General features: G+C 35.9%; 1 protein-coding gene across 3 annotated transcripts in view; it reads left to right on the forward strand.

Annotated features, from left to right (window-relative positions):
• The first annotated feature begins 4,342 nt into the window (after positions 1 to 4,342).
• Positions 4,343 to 20,199, forward strand: part of LOC143252975 (uncharacterized) — a 173,124-nt gene continuing 157,267 nt past the window's right edge. Inside the window, exon 1 of one of the 3 annotated variants that reach the window (XM_076505946.1) lies at positions 4,343 to 4,458. The gene's annotated coding sequence lies outside the window, so the exon portion shown is untranslated. Of the gene's footprint in view, positions 4,542 to 20,199 lie in introns of all 3 variants that reach the window. The other 2 variants (XM_076505945.1, XM_076505947.1) reach the window with 2 other exon arrangements.

Below are 20,199 nucleotides of genomic sequence, written 5' to 3' on the forward strand. Positions count from 1 at the left end.
GCGATAATAATAATGTTCTGAAAAACACCTATTACCTTATTCTTTATCTCTTGGAAACAGCTTTTTGGTTAGCATGAGCCGTGACCTATTGGTAACTACTTCGCTTTTTAATCATTAATGTTAATGGAAAAATTAAGCCTATATATATTGGATATTTCTTGTTACCAATATCATGAATAATAACTTCGGTACCCTCATTTTGTACTTATTTTCCAAGTGCTGCTTGTTCCTAACTGTATCTTTGTAGTATGTCTACTTCGTTATTGTTGCAGTTTCTACTTGACCAAAGCGTTTTTGTATTCCACACCTCTTTCTCTGTTTTAACACTGTCATCGTTGAAAAAAACAATTAATTTTGGTGAAGTACCTATTCCTTCTTTCTTCTTCTTTTTTTTTTTTGCTCTGTCATTAGCTTTAACACATTTTGCCTGCCTACTTCTGGTTTTGAGAAGAAAAGAAAAACTGCCTCCATGTATGAGCACAGACTAAAATATAGATACTTTAAAATATAATTCCTACGTTTGGATTAATTGGTGTTGCCATCATGCGATTGGAGTTGAACATCAGCATTCCTGCTATTGTGTTTATGTTGAACGTGTATGTGAACTATCGATATATATCAATATATTTTTAACTTAGGTTAAAATAGCTTTGCAGTTTTACGTTAGCAATACCAAAGGGTATTTAAATATTAGTCAGCTAATGATTAATAGCAACTAACTATTTTACCCTCATAAACAGCAAGATACACAGTCCTAAGAAGACATCTGTGAGGGTTTGTGCTATATAAATTACAACAACTATTACAAACAAACAAACAAACAAAAATACATTGAGATGATACATCACAGGTTTCCTCAACCTACAAATGAAAATGAAAAGTGAATGTCAGTGAATTCTATAAATATTAGTTCTGTTAGCATATGACTAAATGCCAATTGTGTAGCATGTGCTCTATGATAAATTATTTGCATATATTAAAATATAATACAAATTTTAAGTTTTATAAAGACAATTAGAAATAAGAAAATCAAAACTACAAAAAGTGAGTTAGTTAAAACATCTTATCCCTAATTTGGCAAATCACCATAATTATGTTAGTCTTAGCCAAAGTAGGGATTATTTAGTTTAAGTTTTACTAACCTACACTTTTTCTCAATAAACATACTGGTGCTCTCATATATAATGAACTCACTGATCAGCCACTAATTCGACTAAAGTTAAAACTTACCAATAAAAGCCAACACTACCACTATTTAACATATGGATAACCAATATAACTGTAACTTTACACACTTTAGACTAAAAACGTCACAACAGAGATTAAGAGTAGCCGAAATTGCGACTGTTTTAAAAGTATATTTGATATTATTGCTTATGTTTTTTAATTTCGCACAAAGCTACGCAAGGGCTATCTGCGCTAGCCGTCCCTAATTTAGCAGTGTAAGAATAGAAGGAAGGCAGCTAGTCATCACCACTCACCGCCAACTCTTGGACTACTCTTTTACCAACGAATAGTGGGACTGACCGTCACAATATAACGCCCCCACGCTTGAAGAGGCTAGCATGTTTGGTGCGGTGGGGATGCGAACCCGCAACCCTCAGATTACGAGTCGCACGCCTTAATCCACCTGGCCAATTTAGTTTAAGAGTTATTATTAAGTTTATTTAATGATTGGTTAGTTTTCATAATAAGGGTGTTGAAAGTGAGTATTTTACAAGTTACAATTACGACAAGTTTCATTACGTAACTCTGTACAAATCGTATATTGAGAATTCAATTTAATTGTTCTACAAGACTTTTGTAATATTCGCAAACCTTGATCTACTTTTGAACTGAAACATTACAAGGAAAGACAGAAAATTCTTGAGCTGCTCTTGTTTAATTTAATAGTAGGGTATAACTGTCACATTTAGCGCAAATACGCTCAGCAAAATGTGGAAAGAGTTTTGATAGCAATAGGACAAGGACCAAGAATTTCGGATTGATAATTGTCACCTTTTGCAATTTATCTCGGGCAAGCTTCTAATTGTAACTTTGATTTAGAAATTAACTAAATATCGATATGTATCAAATATATGACATTTGTCAGTAAGATTAATACAAACAATTTTCTTTCTTAACACAAATATATTTTAATATACAATCAATAATACAAGTTATAATGACGGCTATTACAAATAATGATTTACATACAAAAGTTTTACAGACTTACAAATAATATCAAGTCTTCTTTCGGCTATGAACTGGATATTTTATCGACGATTCACGATGATGTAATTAATTTGGAGTTGATATCAGTACAGTTCACTTAACGGGTACCTAGCTACCTTTTTATTGATTACACCTTAGTTTCTTACAGCTGAAGTTATTTAACGCGTTCATAGAAATACTAACATCCGATGCAAATCCGCTGCAGTTGAATGATGTGTAATATTTGAAATCTATATACATTTCTGGTCAAATATCTGCAGTTTTCTGATTAGTGAGTGTTTATCAGAGTTATAATTTCCAAGGCAATAGCAGTAAACCAACAATATATAACTTTTCTTGGCACGTCGGTTTATAAATGTTTAGGCGAGATTCTAAACAAACAGAAGACACGTTAGTGCTTTCGTAATTTGTTTGTTTGTTGTTGTTTTTTTAAATTTCGCACAAAGCTACTCCAGTGTTATCTGTGCTAGCCGTCCCTAATTTAGCAGTGTAAGACTAGAGGGAAGGCAGTTAGTCATCACCGCCAACTCTTGGGCTACTCTTTTACCAACGAATAGTGGGATTGATCGTTACATTATAACGCCCCCACGGTTGAAAAGGCGAGCATGTTTGGTGCGACGGGGATTCGAACCCACAACCCTCAGATTACACCTTAACCCACCTGGCCATGCCGAGCCGCTTTCGTAATATATTTATTGTTGATTCTTACACTCGAGTATTTGTTTGTTTGGACTTTAACACAATGGGCTAGCTGTGTTACGCTAGAGTATCTTACATAAGTTTAATGAATAGGCGGAAATTTCTGAATATAGATTTAATAGTTTAAGTTACACGCTTAAATATATATTTAACTGAAATAATCATCGATATTAAAATAAATACATAATAGTAAATCCGACACAACATCCCAGGCACCAAACCATCAACTTAGACATTACTATTAGGCCTATTATATTTCTGAAACACTACATTCTTTATCTAGCCTTCGTTAAGGTTTGGACCGGTATTGCCAGTGGTTAAGGCACTCTACTCGTAATCCGAGGGTCGCGGGTCCGAATCCCCGTCACACCAAATATGCTTGCCCTTTCAGTCGTGGGGGCGTTTTAATGGTTTAAGTGAGATTCGAACTCGTGACCCTCAAATTGCAAGTAAATCACCCTAACCACCTACCCATGCCGGGCCCAAGACAAGTCACGCCTACACGTATGAGCGCAATGTGTTAATTCTTGTTCTGTTCTACTATATAGGATGACGCAAATGCCAACCCTACATTTGGAAAGTTTTCTTTATTTGTTGTATATCAATATTCTTTTTTGTCATCAATATCAATTGTGGGGCGCGCCTATTTTCGATACAGTTTTATTACTCATTAGGATCTTTAAAAATTACCCTTAAATTAACATATCGTCTGTTTTATATGTTCACAAAATAATACTTATAAAAGCAGATACTCCTTTCGAAACTGAAATTGCCCTTTTTCTTCTAGTATATACCAGTACCATATGCTAATTCCTTCTTAGTTTCTTTCTACAAGTTAAGACGCTTCATGGGTACTGTTGAAGTTGTTTCAGACTCTAAATTTAGATTTTTCATTTAAGCAAAAATTTGGCACAAGTATATGGGAATTCTATAGAATGATAAGTATTCTCATCCTGGCTCATTCAGTTGTCAACAGTGATCAGTGAAGCCTTACCATAGTGTTAAAATTTACATTCTGTAATGTCACAGAAGAAGTAACCCTATAAAATAGAAAAAATAAGACAAAATATTATCTTGTCTTAACACTTTTGCACATTTGTATATGTTTTAAAAATTTGATATAAAGTCAATTAATCTTTAGTGAAGAATCTGCTGAACGGAACAATAATTTCAGCTTTTATAATGTTACTTTTACACGATGATGACTCGATAATATGAGTGGAAAGGTTATTACGAAAATTAAAACTTACCTACAGTGAAAGTTGATGTTATTTTATTTTTAAACAAATGTCAAAATTAATATTTCTGTGCCTGATTTTTTGAATTTCATCACTGTTGCATTAATAGAGGTAACAGAGAAAGGAAACATTTTACTTGCCATAATATACGTTTCGAAGAGAATATGATTGAGTTTTAAACCTTCCATTACTGGTCACGTGAACTAAATGGCCTTGCAATTGATTGCAGCCTCAATGTTCCCAGGTCCAATAACGTAAAGTGGGAGAATCCATGTTTGCTAGGGTGAAACAAAGCTTTTGGTTTTGTGTAATAACCAATTTTATACGTTAAAACTGTTATTTTGTGCAGTGTTTGTAGTTAGTATTGTTAATGAAACTTTATACCAGTTGGTAGGTTTTTGCAAAATAGATACATTATTTCTATATATATCCTGTGTTATTAATGCTATCCAGTTTAAAGATTGATTAGTGTTACTAATACTAGTAATAAGTGTTACTGTATGTAAAATTCGCCTAGGTTGTGCTTAATTATTTTTAGGCTTAGCATGAGAGTACGAATGAGATGGAGCATGAAACACAAATTTGGAAGTACACTGTGATAACTGCAGCTTTTTGCAAAAACAAGTACTAATTTTTTAAGTCCAATTTTTTAAAGTAAGTTCTACAAAAAAAGATCTATTTAGAAAGATCAAACATGTCTTCAGTTGACTCTGCAGTTTCACTTCTTAAGTAAATGAGTAGTGGAAACTAGTACTTTACTCTTTGCTTTTCACCAGCCTGTATCCTTGAGAATTTTTGGGCTGTTCTTTCAAATGGTACCTTACCAAAAGTTTTTGAAACTTTTATGTACATAAAATCCACACCTTTTACCCCATTTATGTAATTAAGTTAAAGTAATGCCTACAGTAAGAGATTATCATCAGTAGTAATACCATTAATATATTACTAATTAAGTAATATAAGATCAGGAGTTGAGAGAGGGTGAGTACATTTGGTATAAATCGCTGGGGCCTGTGCCCTTGGGGGAGCTGGGCTCAAATATTTTCGACACATATGATACCAAAAAGTTCTCTTTCTCTCTCTACAAAAAAAAGTACTATGTGTATGGTGATGCTGTATGGTGTATGTGTATATATATATGATTAAGGGGGGGATTTAAGAAAAAGAGGAATTGTGGTAAGCATCATAGACCAGGTGCAAATGAGAGAGCACCTTAACTGAAAATTCATAGTTGAACTAAATTATAGAAGGAATAATGAATGATAAATAAAATTATAAAATAAAAGTAGAATTTGTTGTCACATGATACTACTTTAGCCACAGTAGTTGCACAAGACTCAGAATTATGGTAAGCACCAGGGTCTTAATGCTAGACAAAATAAATTGCCAGTAATATAATTAGGATGAGTCCAGTGTCTTCCATTTTATACTTCAGTTACAAGGGAATACATTTCTTAACACATATGGTATGTCAGTAAGCTGAATAACACCCTGTAATATATATGTAAATGTTACCATAAACAATGATGCTCTTCAGTTTCAACCAGAATATTTCAAGCTATGCCAGTTTGTCCAAGACATAAAAATTGAAAAATTTATTTTAAAAAGTGTACTGTATAGTTACTATTTTCATATAATAAAGCTCTGTTGTCTTTCACATCACTCAAGCAGAATGGCTTGTTGAATTTATGGGATAAGTTCAATGGAATATTTTAGAATGAATGCTTTATGTTTAAATGGGGTAAGGTCTGGCTTGTGTCCAAGGGCTATTAACCCTTTTGCAGTGGGCTTGGTATAACGTATACAAGTTCATCTGCACTTTTGCACACATTAAGTATTTGCACTATAACTTTTGATACAGCATGTGTATCTTTGTAAAATTTGATAGACTTTTGGTAAAGAATTACAAGTATTTTATTCACAGAAAATCAGATTTTAATAAAACTTCTACTAAAGATGTGTTTGTGAAAATATCAAGTCTTTCATTATTAGTTTGAGTGCAAAGTGATTTCATATTACGAGTAAAAAGCTGTTCCCCATCCCAAAAGTCTCAAATATTATTTGCATTACCTTGTTCCTACAAGCTTTGAACTTGGTTGCTGTTGGACAGAGGTTGCTAAACCTTTTAAAATTTCACATGTGGAGGATATTAAAATATTTTTTTTAGGTTTTATATGTATGTATGTGTGCATGTGTGTGTGTGTACACGCACATTATTGAATAACCAAAGAATCATATATATCTATACTGATACCGTAGAATTTCACTGTAATTTATTTAGCCTATTAAGTGAGGTGTATTTAGGTTTAAAAAAATGAAACTTCAAGCAGACTAAAAACACAATCTGATTTATTAAAATATTGTTTCAAAATATTGTGGTAGCCTTTTTGCATATTAAAATGGCTGAGAAAACCACTAGGGGGACATTTTAAACTGTCAGTTGGTTATTCACATGTTATATATTGAAGTAAGTGTATATAAGGGGCCATTTCAAAGATTGAAAAAGGTGAATGGGACCACTGTGTTTGATTAAGTACATTAACATGTCTCAGCAAAATAAGATATGAGGTTCTTATATTTTAGCTTGGAGTATTTGGAATTGTGGCATTGGCCCAACAATAGTCTGGTATTTTCCTTCTGGAAGCCTGTTTGTTTCAGAAGGAGCCAAGTGTGTTATTCATTAAGGTTTCTCATCTTTCCTCTTCTCAATCTTTATCTGTTCCCACTTCATGCTCATCGTTTGTTTTGATGATGCATGCTACATTACCAGTAGTACTGGTGACTAACCAGCAAGCTTTGATCCAGTAGGAGCTTGACTTGTACCATTTCTCCATCAAGGATACTCTTTTTTTTCAATGATGTTTGGTTTCTTCAAGTTTTATCTGAAGAAGTTAAAATTCCATTTCATGCTATATTTTCCTTGTCTCATGTACCCATTTCCTTTCCTTCCTTGAGATCTTAGCATCTATCAGAGGTAGTTCAGGACCTCCTCAGGCTATTAAACCTGTTCCACATTAGTCACCAGGTTTTTACACTGAACTATTTGTTTAAAAACAAAAAAGCAACAACTATGGGCTGGAGGCCTTTCATCAATTTATCCCACCTCAATTGCTTTATTCACCTTCCTCATTTCACTATGGAATCCTATCTCTTGGTCCTCTCATTTTCCTCTGGCTTTGCAGTCAGTGGGGTTTTTCTCAGGTCAGTTTAAAACTACCTTGAATAACAAATTATTCTTTTGTGGTCCCTGGTGCATAATCTCTAGGTTTAGAGTATTGATTTCTTCAGCCAAGACTGGTCCTGCAAATTCCAATATGTTTATCTTCTTATCTGATTGTTTCATTGGGTGGTTTCTGTAATCGATACAGCTCCTTGCCTGTCCTTATGATAGCTCAATATTGGCTGTCTCAACCAAGGTTTTCTCATTTGCACTAACTCCAATTATTCCCTCCTGTACCCTCTCTCTGATATCTCTCACCTTTTCTGTCAGCTTTGTTTGGTACTAGGTGAGGGGATATGGTTTCAACTGTCATGTAGCTTTCTATTTGACTCAGTCCGTATACTCTTCTTCCATGGAGGTATATTAACAGAGTGGAAGTCTTTTCCACATATTCCCTTTCTCTGGGATTTCCAGCTGCTCAACCAACTGTGGCTGGTGTGTCTGAGTTTCAGACATGGCCCATCAGCTAGAGGTCTTTCTTCTCCTTGATTTTGGGTTATTGGGCAGCCTTATCCCATATCCCTTGTTTTTCCAATAACTGTAGAATCTTTGCTTCACTTGTTAATCCATGTTAATCTGTTGCTTCTGGATTTGTCATCCACTTTGATGATCCACACTTTTGGACTGTGATGTTAATTTTGTCTTTCATTCTCTTTCCTTCTGTTCGAACTTCTTTCCTCGTGTTCTGTGTTTCACCATTCCCTTAAAGTGTATTTCCTTCTCCTTTTGGCCTGTGGTTGGCAACAGTCTGACTTGTTTGCCATCAATGTTGCACATGCACTCTACCTCCATACAAACTTTTTCCTTTATTAGAATTGTTTCTTCCTTTCCCAAACCTCAACAGTATGTGAGAGTAATTTCCTTTCCTTTATCTGTGAGTATAATCTTGAATTCAGCATGGTCAGGTGATTAAGGCATTCATCTTGTAATCTGAGGGTCAAGGGTTTGAATCCTCATCACACCAAACTTTCTTGCCCTTTCAGCCATGGGGGCATTATAATGTGACTGTCAATCCCACTATTTGTTTTTAAAGTAACCTGACAGTTGGTAGTGGGTAATGATGACTAACTGCCTTCCCTTTAGTCTTACACTGCTAAATTTGGGATGGCTAGTGCAGATAGCTCTAGTGTAGCTTTGCGCAAAATTCATAACAAACCACTCCTTTTTGGCCTTTGTATCCTGGCACAATTGAATGAATTGTGTTTGTCATTGGATGACATTGCTGTATCCACTGGTCAGCCCATTTCTCCATGGTTTATTACCATCTGGCCTATTTCTATTTAACATCTACTTCTATGAGCTTACCTACACCTGGATACCAGACCACATTGGTAATCACAGGATCGGGCTTGCCGACACTGCAGCTGAATCTGTCTGTTATGTAGCTATTATTGCTGTGCCTTTTCCATACATGGACTATGGTCCTGTATTCAAGGCTTGACTTCATGCAAGTTGTCAGCCAACTTGGAGTGAGCAGTGTGAAAATAAGCTTTTTCAAATAAAACCCTTTATTGGATTTTGGGTATCTTGTTTCTATAAGGTTTGGAAAAAGGAAGTTGTCCTAACTAGACTGCACATTGGTCACAGTTTTTTAATTCATTGTTTGAGTAGTCTGTGTGACACTCAGGTCACAATAGCCCACATTTACTCTCTCTTTACGACTCTCAACAACGGCATCATTTTAGACATGTTTTGTCCCAAGATTTATCCCTGACGCCTAACATTGTCATTGGTGATGGTGACATTATCCACCTTACAAACATTTTTAGCTTTTGAAAGGCCATTGGATTTTAATTCATAAATTAGACTTTGTTTTTTAACATCATTCTTTTTATGAATTAAAGTAAAATTAGTTTGATATAAAATTAGAAATTGCTCATGATGTCAAAGGGCCAACTTCGGGTGGCTAACTCTGATGTTTGAACTTACCCATTAGACATCCTGGTGAGTTAAAATTATGCTACAGAAAGTCTTTTAAAAGTTATTTTACTTTATTTCTTACTGCTGTAAACTAGATTTAAAAATTAAATTTAATGCTATTTAAGTTTTTAATTTAAAAATTAAACTTTGTTTTGTTTTACCTTGATTCCTTTTTATGAATTTTAATAATTTTAGTTTACTTTTAATTTTTGTAACAGTTGTTTGGCATAGATAACCTAGTGAGCCATAAAATGCTAAACAACCAACCAACTTACTCTCACAACTGTCCTCTTCTTCTTCTTCTTGTGTTTAAATCTAGCCTCTGCTGTTCTTTTCTAGAGTAACACCACTGGTCTTTCCCTTACCTTTACTTGTACTAACCATTGAAGGACCTGCCACAGGACTTTCACTAGATTTATTCAAGTTGAGTTTCTCACTTTCCAAATCATCATCATCAAGTAGGGATAAAATAATTTACTGGATCAGAAGTTCCTCAAATAACCCAGAATTGCTCAGAAGTAAAGCAGTGAAGCCTTTCAGAAGTAGTAACTGTGGCCATTTTTTTGTTTCAAAATAAAAGTTTAAAACACTTGCATAAATTGCTGAAAACACATCTTTATTCTGTCAGATTGGTTCTTAGTTTGAAGATATTAACACAATTAGTTTTAGTTTTATATTGAATATAAATAAAGTGTTCAAAATGTGGGGTTGATCGTGAATTAATAATGGTCTTAAACACTTGTTTTGATGAGTTATGTTTATTACAATCAGAATAATTGGAATTTTGATTAATCTGTTGTTGCAGTAATTGAACATAATTATCAAAAACTAATCAGTTAGTTTGCAGGAAGCTAATTAGTATAATCACTACTCTTAGATAATTAAATCATTCAACTGTAGTCATCATTAAATTTGAAGAACCTGTTTAGTATTTCCTCATCAATATCATTGATGTAGATATCAAATAGAGTGGTGTTCTCAACACACAGATCTGAGTTACCCTGCTTATAATTCCAATCCAATTTGACTGAACTCATTTACTCATTCTGAGCAGCAATACTCGCCTTCTGTACCACGTGTTGTACCTCATTTTCTTATATTGCATTCACTTTCAGACAAACCTTTCAGGCAAATGTCTCCCTTTTTAATTCAGAAGGGACAAGAGGGTCTTGCTGGGTCTTCTAAGTCAGTAAAGAAGCTTTGATCTGGTGACATATTGGTGGAAACATCCACATCTCAACACAGTGAACTCCTCTTGCATTCAAAGGCAATTGGAGATATACCTATTGAGGTTACACATCATACTACTATGAATTCATTGCAAGAAGTTATTGATGAGAGGGATTTGAAGAACATTCCAGAGTCAGAGATTCCTGCTGGTTTCTTCACCCAAAGAGTTTCTGCAGTGAGGTGTATATCCACTTGCAAAGATGGAATTATGATGTCGACCAATGACCTCATTCTCACATTTACATCACCACGTCTGCCTGCTGCCATCAAGGCAGGTTATCTGAATTGCAGAGTACGGCCATACATTCCAAACTGTCTCCACTGTTTCCAGTGTCAGCTGTTTGGTCACTTGAAGACATCATAAAATGGTTCCAAAGATCTTTTTACAACATGAATTTTTAAAGTTTTTGAAAACTTCACTAAATGTTGAATATAAGTAGAAATGGTACCCCCAAATTGTTAATTCAGAACTTATGTGTTGCAAATTCTTTTTAACCTGAAGATGACCAGCTGTTTTTAGAATATATTCATTAGCCCAAGTTATATAAATTTGTTTTGTTTACTAGAATTTTGATTTATTTGTTTGTAATGGTTCTGAGTTATACAGTGGATATTTGTTCAAAGGCAGGTCTAATTTTGACCTGACACACCTGAACCATGTGTAAAATGGACCCTCATTGCATCAATTGCAATGGCTTGCACCCATCCTACCTTTGTTCTTGCCCTAAATGATTGGAAGAAAAAGAGGTGCAGCAATTGAAAATGATTCATAACATTACTTATCCTGAGGCTCGAAAAGTGCTGTCCACTACCTCGTCTTGGACATATGCTGCTGCACTTCATTCCACAACTACAGTGGGAGTGCAGACGGCTCTCTCTGTGCTTCCAAAAGAATCGTTCTCTAAACAAATGAAAAGTCTTTTGAATTCCATGGTTAAAAAAGTTGATGAATTAACTTCAACACCCATCTCTGTCCCTTACATACATTCCAACAAACCCCAAGATTCACATCCTTTGGTTCCACATACAGGCATTTCCTCAAATACATCTTCTTCCATACAAAGATGCAAAATGATCATTCATTCATGTCCTCAGTCACTGGAATCCCCTTCCAACAGCAAAAACTTGACCAATCGACCCAGGTCAGGATCCATGGAGGTCGATAAATGTTCCTTGAATAAGGACAGTGAGGAAAAAAGACATGGTCTTAAACAGAAGGGTTCTCCACCCAATTTGCCTACACATAAATAAAAATGGCTACCCTGAAACAATGGATCTGTCAAGGTTTACGTTCTAATCTGGATGACATCAAAACACTGATTGCTTCCTACACTCTTGTATGTCTTTCCTAACAGGAAACATTTCTGAAACCTGCTAAAACAGTCACCTTTCGGCAGTTTTCTTTGTACAGAAATGATAGGCTGTGTGATAGACGAGTGCATGGAGGGGTGGCACTGTTGGTTGATCAGCATGTGCCCACCCTGTTTTTGCCACTCTACACACTCTTGGAGGAAGTAATCATCCGTGTTTTCTTGGGTCATACCATCACTGTTTGTTCTCTCTATTTGTTGGATGGAGAGACATTTGATCAATCAGACCTTGATGCTCTCATTGAACAGTTGCCATCTCTCTTTTTCATCCTGGGGGACTTTAATGGACATCATCCCCTCTGGGGAAGTGCTGATATTGATAGGAGGGGTTGCTTTGTAGAGTATATGCTCTCTGATCACAACCTTTCTCTTTTCAATACTGGTTCTTCTACTTATTTTCATGCACCTATTCAGTTCTCTACTGCTATTGATCTCTCAATTTGCTCCCCTTCATTATTCTCCCATTTTTCATAATCCACGAGGCAGTGGTCATTTTCTTGTAATTTTGAGAGAGACTGGCCGTGGTTGATGTCCCCTGCCCTGCGTGCCCCAGTGGAAGCTGGATCAGGCAAGCTGGCCCTTTTTCACTGCTCTCACAGAACTTGATTTTGCCATTGTCTGTAAGCCATCAATAGACGACTGTATGGCAGCAGTAACTGGCTGTATCATTGTATTCATAAAACCTCAACACGTTTCCCACTATATCCTCATCCATGGTGGAATCCTGCCTACCACATGGCACAGAAGGCTCAAAAATGGGCCTGTGATAATTTCCATAGATATCCCACACTCTCGAAATGCATTGCTTTCCAGTAGGCCCATGCACATGTTCAGTGGGTAAGATGTCAAAGCTGGAAGGAATCTTGGATTAAGTTTACAACCTGCATGTCATCTACCACCAGTTGCAAAGTCATAAGGAACAAGATTTGAAAGGTCAGTGGGCAAAATAATTCTGTCTCCTTCTCTATCTTGCTCTCTGATGGCCAGGAAGTAGCTGATACCCAGAGCATTGCCAATACTCTAGGTGAAAGCTTCTTAGCCATTAAGACTATTTCCTTTCAAGCTGAATTTCTCTATGACTGTAATTGTCCCTTTATGCTGATGGAACTTAAACTGGCCCTGGCAGTACATCAGTTGGACCTGATGATGTACTCAATAAAATGCTGTGCCATCTATGTCCTGGTTCTCTTAATATTCTGCTGAATGTTTTTTAATGGATCTGGCAGGAGAATGTTTTTCCTGATGCCTGGTGCCTGGCTATTGTTCTACCTCTCTCTAAGCCTGGGAAGGATCTGAAGATTCCTTCAAACTACCATCCAGTTGCTTTGACGAGCTGTCTCTGTAAGACCTTAGAGAAGATTGTTAATGCTCATCTTGTTTTGTTCTTCGAATCAAACCATGTTTTCTTGCTCACTCAGTCTGGGTCCCGATGAAAGCTCTCAATTGTGGACCACCTGATTCGACTGAGAATGTCAATCAAAGAAGCCTTTCTGAAATGACATCTTGTATCAGAAATTTATATGCAAAAACGGCTCGTTTGGGCTGAGAAAACACTTTACATAGAAGAGCGAACAACGTTTCGACCTTCTTCGGTCATCGTCAGGTTCACAAAGAAAGAGGTAACTGACCGGAAGCTGACCACATGTTTGAAAGGGGTTGTGTAACTGTGTGTAAATGTAGAGGGCGGTATTAGATGTTTGAATATATAATTTTATTTATTATATTAATATAGGTATAAAGGCGTTCCTTTATATTGGTTTATTTTGGGTTTAAGTTGTTGTATAAGTAAGGCTTCTTTAATTTTACGTAAAACGTTATACCTTTATTAATATAATAAATAAAATTATATATTCAAACATCTAATACCGCCCTCTACATTTCGACACACAGTTACACAACCCCTTTCAAACATGTGGTCAGCTTCCGTCAGTTACCTCTTTCTTTGTGAACCTGACGATGACCGAAGAAGGTCAACGCTCGCTTCTTCTATGTAAAGTGTTTTCTCAGCCCAAACGAGCCGTTTTTGCATATAAATTTCTCAACAAGTGGGTTTCTCGTCATCACTGACATCTTGTATCAGTATTCTTTGACATTGAAAAAGCTTATGATACAACTTGGAGGTATGGCATTTTGCAAGACCTCCATATGTATATGGGTTATGTAGCCATTCGTCCATTTTTATTAAAATATTTTTAATGGACAGGCAATTCCAAGTTCGTGTGGGTTCAATACTTTCCTGTTCTTTTGTACAGGGACTTGGAGTATCTCAGGGTTGTGTCTTGAGTGTCACACTTTTAAGTATAAAGATTAATGCCATCACTGAAAAACTCCCTCTTACTGTTGCAAACGGGCTCTATGTCGACGACTTTCACATCTCATGTCAGTCGTCAAACATGAGGTATGTTGAGCGGCAGCTACAGTCTGCCCTCAATCGTTTACTGAAGTGGACTACAGCAAATGGCTTTAACTTCTCTCTCTCTCTCTCTAAAATCATTTGCATGCACTTTGGCCACCAATGGGGTATTAACCCTGATCCCGAACTTCATATCGGTGAAGTTGTGCTGCATGTGGTCCCTGAGACAAAGTTCTTGGGGCTTATCTTAGACTGTAAGCTGGCCATTATACCACACATCAAGTAGCTACGGGTCCAATGTACAAGAGCACTGCACATCCTCCATGTTCTCTCTTCCATCACTTGGGGAATGGATAGACATTCTATGCTAAAGATATATCATGCTGTTACTCGATTGAAACTCGATTATGGATCACTGGTCTATGGCTTTGCCAGATCATCAGCCTTAAAAATGCTGGACCCTATTTATAATCAAGGACTTTGGCTCTGCACTGGGACTTTCTACCCTTTTTCAGGTCAGAGCTTATACACAGAGTGTCATGAACCTTCTTTGCACCTCTGCTCTTTGGAACTGTCTTTACTATGTGCTTTGAAACTTCGTTCCTTACCAAAGCATCCCACCTGGAGTTGTGTTTTCCTTCCTCAGTGGGCCATACTTTTTCAGAACAGATGGTCTGTCGTTACTCCTTTTGGCTTTCATATCTAGTTGGAAGAATTGGGTCTGTTCTTGGATAACATTGCTATATCCACTAGTCAGCACATCCCACCATGGCTTCTTATAGTCCCCAATTGTGACCTCTCTTTAAGTTATCTGAGAAAAATAGACACTCGTGATTGGAAATATTGTCTGCTGTTTGCTCAACATCTTTCAAACCATCCTTCCTTTCATATTTTTACAGATGGTTTGAAATCAGGTGACTTTGTGTGCTCTGCCATGGTTTGTTGTGGTTCAGTGGTTGTATGCAGAATCCCCTCTACAGCTTTTGTGTTCACTGTACTTGAATTGCACTATTTATACTGACTTGCTTAGTTTTCTACTGGCCCTGGAATCACTTCACATTGCTTCACACCCTGTTCTCGCCGATATTCAAAATGAACTGGCACATTTCTCTTTAACATCTGTTTCTATCCAGTTTTTCTGGATACCGGGCCACGTCGGTATTCATGGGAATGAGCTCACCGACACCGCAGCTAAGTCTATCTGCTCTGGCACTATCACTGCTGTGCCTGTCCCATACGGGGATTATGGTCCTCTATTCGAGGCTTGGCGCCATGCCAGCTGGCAGTTGATCTGGAGTGAGCAATGCAAAAACAAGCTTTTCCAAATAAAACCCTATATTGGACTTTGGACGTCTTGCTTCTGTAAAGATCAAAAAGAGGAAGTTGTTCTAAGTAGACTATACATTGGTCACAGTTTTTTTAACTCATCGTTTTCATCTGGAACTGATGCACCAATGTGTGGTTTGTGTGACACTCAGGCCACAGTAGCCCACATTTACTGTCATTATGACTCTCAACAATGGCACCATTTTAGACATGTTTTGTTCCAAGATTTATCCCTGACTGGACTGGAAAGGCCAACTTCAGCTGAGTAACCCTGCATCCAGAGTGTTTTTTTGCTCGTAACTTAAAAAGTATGACGAGTAGGCTGATAGAAGTATAATATATCATAAATATTATACTAAGTCACGTCTACATAAATTTTTGTGTAAATTAAACAACAAAAACTGTTTATAAACAAATAACCAAAAATAGGAGGAGCAGAAAGTGTTCATATATTTCAGAACGTGTGAAAAAACTCATATTCTTGTAAAAATTTTGTTTAGTTTTGTGAATAAACCACATTATACTATTCCAGAACAAGACACTAGGTTCATAATTTTTGGAATTTAGCCAGCAAAAAATATACTTTCAGCATTTTGGCGCTGTCTCCGTCATTATCTGCTTGGTCATCATGGCAAATAGTAAACAACTGTCCAGTGATTTAAACAACAGAATTAATGTAAAATACAAGTCTAATGTGTGTCTTTCCAGTATTGCTACACAACTTAATGTGCCGAAATCCTCTGTTCAAAGCATTATTGCCAAGTTTAAGCTTACAGGATCAACTGCTAGCCTCCCTTGTTTAGGACGCCCCACCAAAATTCCAGAGAGAACCAAGAGGAAGGTTCTCAGAGAAGTTAGTAGGAATTCTCATTTACCACGTAATGATATACAGAAACTGGTAAGGGAAACTGGGATTTAAGTAAGCACCTCTACAGTTACGAACATGTTACGTTCTTCTGGGTTGAAAGCATGCCGTCGTTGTAGAACTCCATATTTAAAGACTGTTCATTTAAAAGCACGATTGAGGTATGCAAGAAATCATGCAGATACACCCTTTACCTATTGGAAGAGCATTCTTTGGTCAGAGAAGACTAAAATTGAGCTTTTTGGCCACAATGATGTTTGCTATATTTTCCGTAAGAAGAGGGAAGGAAATCTTCCAAAGAACACTGTCCCTATAGTTAAACACGGAGGTGGCTCGATCATGCTATGGGGTTCCTTCAGCTCTTCTGGTGTAGGCAGCCTTCACCACATCAAAGGAATCATGAAAAAAGAAGAGTATGTTGATATGTTAGTCACTTATATCAAGAATGATGCTCGGAACTTGTGGCTTGGGTGTTGTTGGATCTTCCAGCACGCGAATGATCCCAAGTACACATTGAAATATGTGCAATCCTGGTTGCAGAGAAACCATATAAGTGTTCTGGAGTAGACATCACAATCACCCAATCTCAACCTAAATGAAAACGTTTGGCATGAGTTGAAGACCAGGGTTCATCAATGTCATCCGAAAAACTTGCAAGAGTTGGAGACCTCCTGTAAAGAAGAATGGAAGAAAATACCAGTCGAGTACTGTCAAACGATCATGGAGGGCTATGAGGATAGATTGAGCCAAGTAATTCACCTGAAAGGCTACACAACTGACCATTAAAGTAAACGCACAAACACTTTCTGTCCCTCCTATGTTTGGTTTTTTGTTTATAAACAGTTTATTTGTCATTCAATTTGCATAAAAATATATGTAGATGTGTCTTAGTATAATATTTATAATATACTATACTTTCATTTTCCTAATCATGATACTTTTTAAGTTATGAGGAAAAAACTACTTCTCAGGGATACGAACATTATCTGTCGTAACTGCATTTGAACTACCCATTAGTCATTATTATAATTTTGCTGTATGTCTTTTAAAATCTTTTATTACTTTCCTTTTTAAAAATTGCCATAACATCAAATAACTCAGAACCAGGACTGGAAAGACCAACTTCAGGTGACTGACAATGGTTTTTGTACTTACCTGTTAGTCTTCCTGGTAAGTTACGATAATTACAGTTACATTACAGAAAGTCCTTTATAACATAAATTACTGTAGTTTGTCTTTTAACATTTTAGACTAGAAGTAAACATTGGTTTTATGCTATTTATATGTTTTTAACTTTGTTTTGTTTTACTTTAATTTACTTTCATGAATTTTACTAAATTTACTTTTAACTTTTATCAAATGTATGGCACAGATAGCCTAGCTGCTTTGTGCTGTAAAACACAATCAACCAACCATCCATGGATGGCTCCAAGTTAATCAGAAATTATATGAAACATTATTAACTGGAGCTAATAAACTCAATACAAAAAAGATACCTGTTGCAAGTTTGATCTTGTAGCACACACACACAAATCACAATGTATTTGTTTAGAAATGGGTGTAAGGAGATGTCTGGAAATTAAAAGATTCTACGTCAAAGTTTTATATATCAGTGCTGATGCACCCAAGATCAGGTGACATTAGGACTGATATTTGACAATCAGCAGTTGTGTGTTTCACATATCTAGATGTTCCTAAATATATATATGTATATACTAATGGCACTCCTTAAGCTTCAAAACTACTCTTCAATAAATCATGTACCTTTCACATTACAAAAAGGACATTTTTATTGTAATACAAAAAATATATATATTGGATGAAAAACTTCTGTTAGATTTATTTTCCTGTAAACCTTTAAAAATTAAATCCTCATTTTGGGATACATTGTGCTCTCTCGATTGCAAAAAAGTGCCTGAATGTATTGCATATTTTCATAGATAAAACTAACTAATCTTAAAAATCCGATCGTGAAAACATTGGGGAGTTCTTTAGATCAGAGCAAGACTGATGACTGATATGGAAGTTGGTCACTTGATTTATTTTAAAGATTCTGTAATTGTAACTGATGACATCAAAAGTGAGGCTGGATGCTTGGACCTTCTAACAGAGTTTTGTTAACACTGATGGCTGGAGTTGTGGAAGAGTATTTTTATCTCTCCACCTCATCTTGAAATATACATGGGTTTCAGAAAGAAACATGAAAATAAAATGACAGTATTTGTTAAGCTGCTAATTACCAATTCTTCATTCCCAAAGTGCTGTTGTTGTTTTTTTCAGTTGCTGGTAAAATCAAATATTTTTTTAGAGAATTTCAGGGTGACATATTCATGTTGCCTTTTATGGATACATATATCTAGTCTTGTCAGAAGATTGTTGAAATAATTTTTCATTTCAGAAAGAGTAGAATGTAATTGACCACAGCACCTTACAAATCTGGATTTGACAGGCTGAACAATTCTAAAGGAACTCCACAAAATCAATACTGGTTTTATTACAAAGAAGATCCTTAATGATTTAAAGAGGGTTTCAAGAATTAGTGATAAATAAACATTTACTAGGCTTAAGACTTGAATGCAGGTAATTTTTCAAGGCAGAACTCTACATTAAGTTTGCTAAGAAACATGAGCTGCCTGAATATGGAAATGATGTTAAATGCATCATCCATGCTGTTATGTTTTTATTTTGTTAACACATCTGGTAAGTGGAAGAAAGGGGCTGTGACACTTTCCCCAAGCAATAAACAAAAGTTTGTATATTCCATAAAAGCAGGACAGACTGGATACTCTATAATACCATCACCTTTCAGAAAAGAAATAATTCCAGATGCCTTGGAGAATTGCAGAACCTTCATTTTCCTCTCTCATTTACAGGCCAGTGTTGAAAGGAGCTTTTCTATAAATAAAGAATCTATTACAGAAAACCAACAAAGTTTGTCCTTTAATGCTAGGAGAGCCACAACTGATGATGATAGGCATTCTAGGGTGTTCTGAATGTAAACATAACTTCCTGGAAATGAAAGATGAATTTAGAAGAGAAGTTTAGAAAGCAGAAGCCATAGAAAGTGACAATAGAATTGGAAATGGAATATCTCAAATATAAGAAGATCAGAATTGTGTCTGACATTAAACAGCTCTTTCAGTCAAATTATGAAAACTTTGAAAAACTAAAAAGTAATGAAACTTCAGCTTTCTCAAAACATCCAACTCTCTGAGGAAAAGTGTAAGAGGGAAGGAAAAGTTCTTCAAGGCCTTCACAGTGGAAATTGAACAGAGACTGCCAAACAAAATATACTAAACACTTTGATATTTTTAAATTATCAAATAATTCAGTTATATTTGAACATTAATAACACTGCACAACAAAGTTTTTGCTTCTTGAACACTGTTGGGTGTTTCTTGTAGATTTTTGGCTGCTGATCACGAAAATCACATCCAGATTTGCCCATTGCGTATCATTTCATTGAAATCTTCAGTTTCACCAGGACATTGCTACAATGGAAAAACAATATTGGGACAACTGGAATCTATCAATGCTTGCTAACTACTGTTGGACACTGCAACGTGATGCACTGAACATTGAATACAAATGAAAATCAGGAGCAAAAAACTTTAATTATGTTGAACTTAATAACATATTAAAAACATAAACACAATTAAATACATTATTGTTGGTAAACAGTTAACTGTATTTCTCAGAGTTCCTACATGATGAACCAAAACCAAAACTATATTTGTGCATACCCACCTGTCACAATCAACAAA

Source organism: Tachypleus tridentatus, chromosome 6 (genome assembly GCF_004210375.1).
Source record: "Tachypleus tridentatus isolate NWPU-2018 chromosome 6, ASM421037v1, whole genome shotgun sequence".
Classification (NCBI taxonomy): Eukaryota; Metazoa; Arthropoda; class Merostomata; order Xiphosura; family Limulidae; genus Tachypleus; species Tachypleus tridentatus.